This window comes from Chiloscyllium plagiosum, unplaced genomic scaffold (assembly GCF_037043375.1).
Source record: "Chiloscyllium plagiosum isolate Xiang-an unplaced genomic scaffold, Cpla_swu_hap1 HiC_scaffold_37, whole genome shotgun sequence".
In the NCBI taxonomy this organism is placed as follows: Eukaryota; Metazoa; Chordata; class Chondrichthyes; order Orectolobiformes; family Hemiscylliidae; genus Chiloscyllium; species Chiloscyllium plagiosum.
Window position 1 is genome coordinate 1181826 of NW_028270175.1, and position 10547 is coordinate 1192372.

Here is a 10547-nt window from a genome sequence, read left to right on the forward strand (position 1 = left end):
TTTAAGTACAACCGGGCATCTAATAAAGGTCCGAAAGAACACCATTTGCTGTCTTGATATTTGTATTATGAATGATTTCTACATTAATGCTAAGAAGCCTTGACACAAGGTGATAAATAGATTAGGGCTGATGAGGGGCTTTTGCTTGAAACTTTGATTTTTCCTGTCCCCGTGATGCTACTGACCAGCTGTGTTTTTCCAGCGCTGCTCTAATGTAGACTCTGATTCCCAGCATCTGCAGTCCTCACTTTTGCTGACAAGGTGGTAAATAACTTGTTTTGAACTTGAGCCTTCTGTGATTTAGCAAATATAAGATGTGAATCTTAAGTGTGTTAAGTGGATGCTGTACTATGTAGCATGGTAAAATCACATGGCTCTTTTAAGGGCTGGGTATTTAGTGAACATTGATTGCTCATCTCTAATTGCTCTTGAAGGCAGAGTCTGTTTTGGATACAACAGACTTTCAGAGCAGTTGAGAACTATGTTGTAGTGCGTTTGCAGTTGGATGTGGTTGCACAAAGTGAGGATAGCAGAATCCTTTCTCAAAAGAACAAGATAAGCTGCTTCTCTCAATCCAGTTATGATTTCCCCAGCAACAGTGAAGAACAGTCACCTCGTTCAGGCGAGTCTCCTTGGGCACTCCTTAGGCTCAAGTTAACTTGCTTCCAAATACAATTTGCTATGTATGGGTGTGGTGGTGTTTGGGGAGTTGGTTGGCGGGGGTTGCTGAGTTGCTGGAACGTTCATGTGCACTTCAGCTTCACTCAGTGCCTTCCCAAATGAGCCTTCTCCATTTTGGTGCGCTCTTAACATGTTGCATCAGTTGGAATATTTTGATCTTTTCAAGGATACTGTGGGTGTCTCTAAGATTGTCATTAGATTCTCCTCCTACACTGGTGCAAAGAAATGCAGTTGTTTCAGTTTGATACCAAGCAGATGTGTGGCATGTAATTTCATTTTGTGATCAGATATGAACATACTGGTGTAAAGAGTACCATATGAAGATCCTGATGCCTACTATAATCAAAGTGTCTGATACATGAGGATTACTGGTGACAAAAGGACCAGACCTTAAATTCAGAATTAGACACTGTCCTCCGATACTCCTTTCCTCTGGATGAAAGCTGATTAAATTTTCTGCTTTTTTTGGGAAATTGCTTTATTTCAAGCCTTTGTAGTTGATTTTGAATGGTGTTAAACTGTGGGAGTTATTGACCTTTACAGATCAGGAGTATGATTTGAAAGGTCTCGGGTTATTTGCTGTTCATGTGTTGTGGTTTGAAGGTGAACACTGATATTTTATAGAGGGCACATAATGTGCTGAATGTTGAAGTAAATCTTTTTTGATAGGATACCAATCAGATTGCTGTTTTGTTCTGATTATTAAACTTCTGTTACTATCCAGACAAGTAGAGCATCCCAACACCGTGTTGACTTGGTGGATATTGCAAAGATTTTGACCCAAACAGTGATAGCCAAGAATTGCTCGCATCTGGCTCTCGATTGTAGCTGAACCAGTTAAGTTTCTGTTCAGTGACCAAAGTTGACAATTTGATTGTAATACTTTTGCACAATGAAGTGGATAGGTTTTCTCTCAACTGCAGGTGGTTATTGGAAGTACTTGTACAGTGCAAATAGTCAAGAAAAAATGATCAGTTGGAGTTTGTTTACAAATGGCTGCCACTTTTCCAATATACAGTTGTAACTACATTTTAACAATGCTTCATGGTTTTAGAAGTGTTGGGGAATCCTGAATTCAGGGTCTGTATTTCCATTAAGGTAATGGTGAATTTTTTTAAAAATGAGCAAATAAAGTGAAATTTCATTTATTATATCAAGACTTCCCTTTTGAAGACTGGGCATTCTTCTGGCTGTTATGAGGAACAATTCCGTTTGTGCTGTTGAGCAGAGAAAGCATGAGTTCTTCGGAAATGCTTTTCAATTTTTGGTAATAGGTATTGCCAAATAATTAAATGAACAGTTGCAAAGAGTTTGGGGCTCCTCTTCACCAGTACAATGTTTCTTTCCATAAGTTCCAGTGGTTCTTGGTTCAACCAAGAGCACTTTCTCTTTAGCACTTTTCTCACACAGCAGAATTTTGCTTAACGTTTGGGAGCAATGCAAGGTTGAGTTATAGAGCTGTAAAGCACACCACTTTCAATGAATTATTAACCTGCACTCCAAGGACTCTGTTCAACAACACTCCCCAGACCTTAACATTTAAGTGTATGTCCTGCTCTGATTGGCTTTTCCAAAACTCAACACCTCCATTTATCTAAATTAAACCCTATCTGCCACTCATTGGCCCATCTGATCAAGATCGGCTCCAGTAAATGTAACAGGAATAGTGGGCAGCAGCACAGAATTCTAACGTGGAAAATAAAGGTCAGAATGGTAGTATGGGATAGGAAAACAACTCTTACCAGCACTCAGACTTGATGATGCAAAGATAACAAACTTAAAGGCTGCATTTAATGCATGTTGCCTTCATAAATTATTTTCATCAATTAATAAATATAATTGCCACAATAGAAATGTGGCTTTAGGTCTGTTAAGATTGAGTTTTAAATAGAGATAGGACATTGAAGAATAGGAAGGTAGGTAAATGTGGTGTGACCCTCCTAATCAAGTATGATGACTGATAGTTAGAGATGACTTTGGTTCAAGATGTAGAATTTGTTTGATTTAGAAATAAAGAAATAAAAGTATTTTGGATTTGATTTATGTACCTAAACCATAACCACCATAAAGGAACACAAGAAATAATGGATATTTGTGATAAAGGGACACAGTAATTAAAGCTGATTTTACTTGAGCTGTAAACAAAAAAAAAATATATTGGCCTCTGAGGAGTTCATGTTTTTGAGGGCTTTTTGGAGCAACTCCTCCTGGAACCAACCAGGAAACCGGTTGATACCTGCGTTAGAATTGTTTTAATGTGACAGGGTTAATGAATGACCTCTACACCGGCCTCCTTGGGCAGCAATGATTATTCCTACCTTAGCTGGAAAGGAAGAAGAATGGGTTTAAGGCTAGTATTTTAAACCCAAGTATGGATTTAAGAGAGGCTAGCTGAAGTAAATTATTTGAGCTCTGAGATAGGTGGATTGGTAGTGACGCAGTGGCACACACTTAAGGATATTTCACATTTTTGGTATTATTAAATTGAAAAATTTAAAGGGCAAGAGCTGCTATCCATAGTTAAATTAGTTCAGGAGAGTAATGAATTCAAAAATATTTAATTGTGCAAAGGTGAGTGGCAAGTAAGATAACTGGTGAATAAATAAAGTCCAAAAGAGTGACTAAGGTTGATCATAAATTAGAGCATGACGTTAGCTAGAAATGTTAAAAGCCCAGCCAAGGTTTCTCGATACCTAAAAAGGCAGTGTTCATCGTCTAAAAGGTTGAGAAAGGAGGAGAAAGTGGTAAAGAAAATGGAGGGTGCAGTGAATAAGATAATTTCATCTAACTTCACTACAAAAATTCCAGTAATACCTGTAAACAAAATGGAATGGCATTTTGTACTTGCTGCCCTACTACTGTAAGAAGGATAGTTGCCTATAATTCATTAGGAAGAGTAACTAGTATAAAAATGTTGAATTCTGAATGCAGTAAGTTGCCACAGGACAAATTAGAACACTAGAAAGCTGTTTTAATAAATTTCTAAATTTGCTTGTTTCCAATTAAGGTATAAGTATCCAAATATATTTGCTATTCAGTTTGATTTTACATTCCACATGCTTTTAGAATGTGTCCACTACCAGTGGATCCTTTCTGTTGCTTTATCGCAGGATTTCTTTGACTTGACATCTGAGCAAATAGAATGTTGGAATTCATCTCCAAGGGCTTTGAGACAGAATTGCAGAAGTCCAGCTATAATTGTATACAGCTTTGGTGAGACCTCATCTGAAGTGGTGTGCGCAATTTTGCTCTTCTATATTTAACTGCAGTGGAGATTCTCCACATTAATGATGGGATGGTTGAAGTGTCTCTGGAAGAGTGCACATCTATACTTCAGTTTTGAAGAATGAGAGCACACTTATTTCACCATACAAGATTCTTACAGGGTGGTGTAGATAGAAGTCGGGGGAATATTCTGACAATCTCAGGATAAAGGGCAGGCCATACAAGATGAGATGGAGGAATATCTCCATTCAGGAGGTGGTCACTCCCTGGAATTCTCTGCTTGGAATGGTTGTGGAAGCTCAATCATTTGAGGAAGTTCAATGTAAATAGATAAGCTTCTGGAGGTTTAATGGCATTAAAGAATATAGAGTCAAGGAAAATGGCATCGAATTCAACTTAAAATGGTGCGACAAGCTTATTAGGCTACGTGGCTGATAGACTAAAAGTCAATACCTTTTATAGCATATCGAGCAACCTGTTCCATAGAGCCAGTATGGATGTACTCTGTGATTTACTGTATTAATTCTGAGGGAGATTAGAGCAAGAAATGGATAAAGCATAACTTCATATGACATAATTATTTTGAATAATTATCTGAACCGGATTAGTTGATTTATTGCTCATCCCTGGTCGTTGCCTTTTAAGATGACATTTGCCTTGTTGCTTCTATAAATACTTGCACAACTCCCATAGGCAGGACAATCTAGAATATGACTGACCGGTAAGTAAAATATCTGAAACAGGAATCTCGTAGGTGTTGGCTTCTCACATGGATATCCAGCTCCTTTTCAGTAAATCCATGCTGACCATAATCCCAAACCCATCCCACTCACCTGCTCTTGGCCCAAAGCCCTCCATCTTTCCTATTTGTGTACTTATCCAAATGACTTTTAAAAGTTGCAATTGTCCACATCCACCACTTCATCAAGAAGTTTATTCCATATGTGTTTCTCTTTTAAATGTTTGCCATGTCTTTAAAATTTCTCTCACCTTAATGCGCCCCCAGTCTTGATATCCCCAATCAGAGGGGATACCAACTGCCATTGACTCTAACCATACCCCCCCATTACTGTACGAATTCCTATAAGGTAGCCCCTTAACTGATGTTCCACTGAAGTCCCAGCCTTTGGGCATTACTTCTAGTGCTTTGTTCTTATTTATCAAGGCCCCTAATAATTTCATGTACTTAGTCATTCTTTGGTCTTTCTTTTGAGGACAACCAACCCAAATTTAGCTCATATTTTCCTTTTGATGCAAACATTTTCCAGCCCAGGCAACATCCTTATCAATCATACCTTAAATCCATAGAATTCCTACAGTGTGGAAACAGGCCCTTTGGCCCAACAGGGCCACACTGACCCTCTGAAGGGTAACCTACCCATACACATTCTCTTAGCCTATTATCCTATATTTACCCCTGACTAATGCACCTAACCTACACATCCCTGAACACTGGTCAATTTTAGCAGAGTCAATTCACCTGACCTGTATATCTTTGGATTGTGAGAGGAAACTGGAGCAACCGTAGGATTCCCATGCAGACACAGGCAGAATGTGCAAATTCCACACAGTCACCCAATGCTGGAGTTGAATGCTGTCCCTGCGGCTGCTCATGAATATGTCCGAGTTGAGGTCTAACTTGTGTGCCAACCAGTCACTGAAGCACAGAAGATGTGGATCCGAATTGTGCAGACAACACTCTGGAACCAAACGCCCTCATGGCGTTTCTACCTCATGGCCTTCAGGGTACCTCAGGCTTTACTCCATTAGACTTTGTTTCCTAACAGTAAAAATGTTTGCTAATATGTTGACCATTTGGTGTGAATCTTCTAAGTATTGGACTAAGGCTGAAAGTCGTGTGTGTGTGTGGCCTATAGTACCTAATAAGTACATGTGGTTTATGTGCTGTAATCTAATTGAAGGGATTCTACTGTAGCTCTAGTTTGGGGCAGAGGGGGATTCTATTTCTCTTAAAAGTAGAGTGCTTGCCACAGAAAAGGTCCTGTGCTGCCATGTAGTAGGTGTATTTGGTTCTCTGTTTTGAATTGGTGCTGGCATAGCTGGAGGCTGAGACTAAGGGAGACTACAGTAATCATTTTCATATGCATAGATGTAGAACCTGTTGGAATGCAGCCTGAAACAGTGGCAATCCTAAGCTGACATTGTCCAACAATCCTTTAGATGTCGTCATTTAGATCAAATGGTGAACTGTGACAACTGGGATGAGGCTGGTTGCAGAGCCCTGGTGGGAGGAGGTTTGCAGTCAAGAGAAATGGGGACACAGCCCTCTACCTCAAAAGGAGATCCTTCCCTAGATAGCAGCCCGCTCAGTGAAAGCTGATTTAGCTCTTCCTTGTGCTCTCCTTGGGCTGGGGTGAGTGAAGCACTTGGTAGTTAATTGATCATTTAGTTGCGTCAATAGAGCTGAGAGCTGGTGAACTGCCTGACAACTCTCTGCAAAACTGTCAAACTGGATACCTGGCAAGGAGGCACCACTTCATTTTTTTTTGAGCACATCACTCAGCAAGCAGCATTCAGTCTTTAAACAAATATCAGAGGTCATAGCTAAAGCAATAAAACATAAAGCAACTGCAGTGGCTAAAGATCTGAAGCAAAAACAGAGAAACTCTGGTCTGGCAGCATCCTAGAGAGAAAGGGTTCGCATTTCATAGCCGGTGACCCTTTTTCCAGACACTGTCTGGGGATACTGGACTTAGTCATAGAGTTGTACAGCAAGGAAACAGACCCTTTGGTCCAACTTGTTCATGCCAAGCAGATATCCTAAATTAATCTAGTCCCATTTGTCAGCATTTGACCCATATCCCTCTTAACCCTTCCTATTCATATATCCATCCAGGTGCATTTTAAATGTTGCAATTTTACCAGCTATCTGATTACAGTCCTGTTGGTGCTCTGAGATAGCTTTCACTGTGCACTGTCAATTTTGGTGGCATCTGTAAACTTACGAACCATGCTGCCTATATTTGCATCCAAATTGTTTATGTAAACAAGTGGACCTAGCACCAAACCTGACTGCACACCACTGGTCACAGGCATCAGTCTGAAAAGCAACCCTCTACCACCACCTTTTGTCTCCTACCTTCAAGCAAATTTTGTATCCATTTGTCTAGCTCTCCCATGTGATCTAATTTTGCTGACCAGTCTACCCTATCCACCCATGTTGAATACCTTGCTGAAGTCCATTTAAAACACGTTCACTGCTCTGCTTTCATCAATTTTTTTTTGTAACATCTTCAGAATTCTGAATCAAGTTAGTGAGACATGATTTACCACACTCAAAGCCAGGATGACTATCCCTAATCGATTTTTGCCTTTTGAGATGCATGTAAATCCTGTTAAAGAACACAAAGACCAAGGAAAACTTACAGCCCAGGAACAGGCCCTTCAGCCCTCCAAGCCTGAGCTGATCCAAATCCACTGTCTAAAACTATCGGTCGATTCCTAACCATCTGTATCCCGCTGCTCCCCATCTACCGTGCCTGCCTCTACCACCTCTGCTGGCAATGTGTTCCAGACACCCACCACCCTCTGTGTGAAGTATTTGCCGTATGTATCTCCCTTAAACTTTCTACCTCTCACCTTGAAAACATGACCTCATTATTGAATCTTTCACCCTGGAAAAAAAACTTGTCTCTATCCACCCTGTCTATAGTCTTCAGGATTTTATAAACCTCAATCAGGTCCCCCTTCAATCTCCTTTTTTCAAATGAAAATAAACCTAACCTGCTCAACCTTTCTTCATAGCTAGCACTTTCCATACGAGGCAACATCCTCGTAAACCTTCTCTGCACCCTTCAAAGCGTCCACATCCTTTTGGTAATGTGGCGCCCAGAACTGTACACAGTATTCTAAATGCAGCCGAACCACCGTAGTGTACGATTTTAACGTGACTTGCCAGCTCCTATACTCAATACTCCATCCAATGAAGGCAAGCATACTATATGCTTTCTTGACCACTCTATCCACCTGTGCAGCAACCTTTTAGGGTACAAAGGACCTGCAGGCCCAGATCTCTCTGCCTGTCAACTTTTCCCAAGGCTCTTCAGTTCATTGTATAATTTGCTCTAGAATTAGACTTGCCTAAATGCATCACCTCACATTTGTCTGGATTGAAATCCATCTGCCACTTTTCTGCCCAACTCTCCAGTCTATAAGTCTGTCCTTCAGAATACCCTCCAACCAGGTCTTGCGTAGTGTTGCTGAACAAAGAGACCTTACCACTGACATCAGGCTCCCCATTCTATAGTTTCCTGGCTTTTCCTACCATCTTTCTTAAATAACGGCATCACATTAACCACCTTCAGTCTTCTGGCACCTCACCTGTGACTATTGATGATACAAAAACCTCAGCAAGGGGCCCAACAATCACTTTCCTAGCTTTCCACAGAGTTTTAGGGTATACCTGATCAGGTTCCAGGGATTTATCCACCTTTGTGCATTCTATGATGTTCAGCAGCCCCTCCTTTGTAATGTGGGCACTTTTCAAGATATCATTGTTTGTTTCCCCAAGTTTTCTAGCTTCCATATCCTTCTCAACAGAAAACCCTGAAGCAAAATACTCATTCAGTATCTCACTCATCTGCAGCTTCACACATAGGTCTTCAAGGGGCTGAATTCTCTCCCTAGTTACTCTTTTGCCCTTAACATATTTGTAGAATCTTTTTGGATTCTCTTTCGCCCTATTTGCCAAAGCTATCTCATGTCCCCTTTTTGCTGTCCTGATCTCCCTCTTATATTCCTCAAGGAATTCAATCAATCCCAGCTGATTATACATGCCATATGCCTCCTCCTTTCTCTTGACCAGAGTCTCAATTTCTGTCATCAGCCAGCATTCCCCATGCCTATGAGCCTTGCCCTTCACATTAGCAGGCTTGAGATATTGACTTTTTCTCCACCAATACCAGACCTTTTTTTTCCCCCAATGAAGTTCAGCGAATGAGAGATAAGTAGATAATGCAACTTGAACACAAAGCCAGTCAGAGGTATTTGTGAGTGGTGTCTGCTGCTGTAAGTGATAGTGGGATTATAGAACATAGAGCATAGAAGAATACAGCGCAGTACAGGCCCTTTGGCCCTCGATGTTGCGCCAATCCAAGCCCACCTAACCTACACTAGCCCACTATCCTCCATATGCCTATCCAATGCCCGCTTAAATGCCCATAAAGAGGGAGAGTCCACCACTGCTACTGGCAGGGCATTCCATGAACTCACGACTCGCTGAGTAAAGAACCTACCCCTAACATCTGTCCTATACCTACCACCCCTTAATTTAAAGCTGTGCCCCCTCGTAATAGCTGACTCCATACGTGGAAAAAGGTTCTCACGGTCAACCCTATCTAAACCCCTAATCATCTTGTACTACTCTATCAAGTCACCCCTAAACCTTCTTTTCTCCAATGAAAACAACCCCAAGTGCCTCAGCCTTTCCTCATACGATCTTCCTACCATACCAGGCAACATCCTGGTAAACCTCCTCTGCACCCGTTCCAGTACCTCCACATCCTTCCTATAGTATGGCGACCAAAACTGCACACTATACTCCAGATGTGGCCGCACCAGAGTCTTATACAACTGCAACATGACCTCAGTACTCCGGAACTCAATTCCTCTACCAATAAAAGCCAGTACGCCATATGCCTTCTTCACTGCACTATTTACCTGGTGGCAACTTTCAGAGATCTGTGTACATGGACACCAAGATCCCTCTGCTCATCCACACTATCAAGTATCCGATCATTAGCCCAGAACCCCATCTTTCCACAGAGTTTTAGGGTATACCCGATCAGGTTCCAGGGATTTATCCACCTTTGTGCATTCTATGATGTTCAGCAGCCCCTCCTTTGTAATGTGGGCACTTTTCAAGATATCATTGTTTGTTTCTCCAAGTTTTCTAGCTTCCATATCCTTCTCTACGGAAAACCCTGAAGCAAAATACTCATTCGGTATCTGCTCTTGAAGCACCTGAGACTTCCTCATCACCAAGAGAAAGGAGGAGAGAGAGCAGCCTCCACTCAGAATGGGGATGGTGGTGAGTGAGTGCAGGGATTTTCCTGGATGGGGATCTGGGATTTAACTATCCCAGATGGCTGGAAATCTGGAGCTGTTGGCCACATTCAAGACTCGGGAATTCCACAGGTTTATAACTTGCTGAGCGAAGACATCAGGAATCAGTTGACCCTTTGTTGTCGATCCTCCAGCTCTCAACATCGATCGGCTTCAGAATTCTGCATCTCTCAATGAGGTCACTTCCTATTCTCTAACCCATTCCACTCCATAATTCCTTATATCCTCATTTACTACATCAGCTTTTGTTTCCTGAACTGGCAAGTTACTATCTCCAGTGGCCTTGCACCATCACTCTAGTTATTTCATCTTTCTACTCTCCACCATCTGGAATCTCCCCTCTTACTTTTCCCTCCACTCCTTCCCAGATCCTGCTCTTACCTAAAATAGAATTTAGAACATACTGTGCAGTACAGGCCCTTTGGCCCCTGCTGTTGTGTCAACCTGTGAAACTAATATGGAGCCTATCTAACCTACGCTGTTCCATTTTGGTCCATTTGCCTATCCAATGATGATATTAGATATAATCCAAAATCTGAGCTCACTTTATTTCCTTT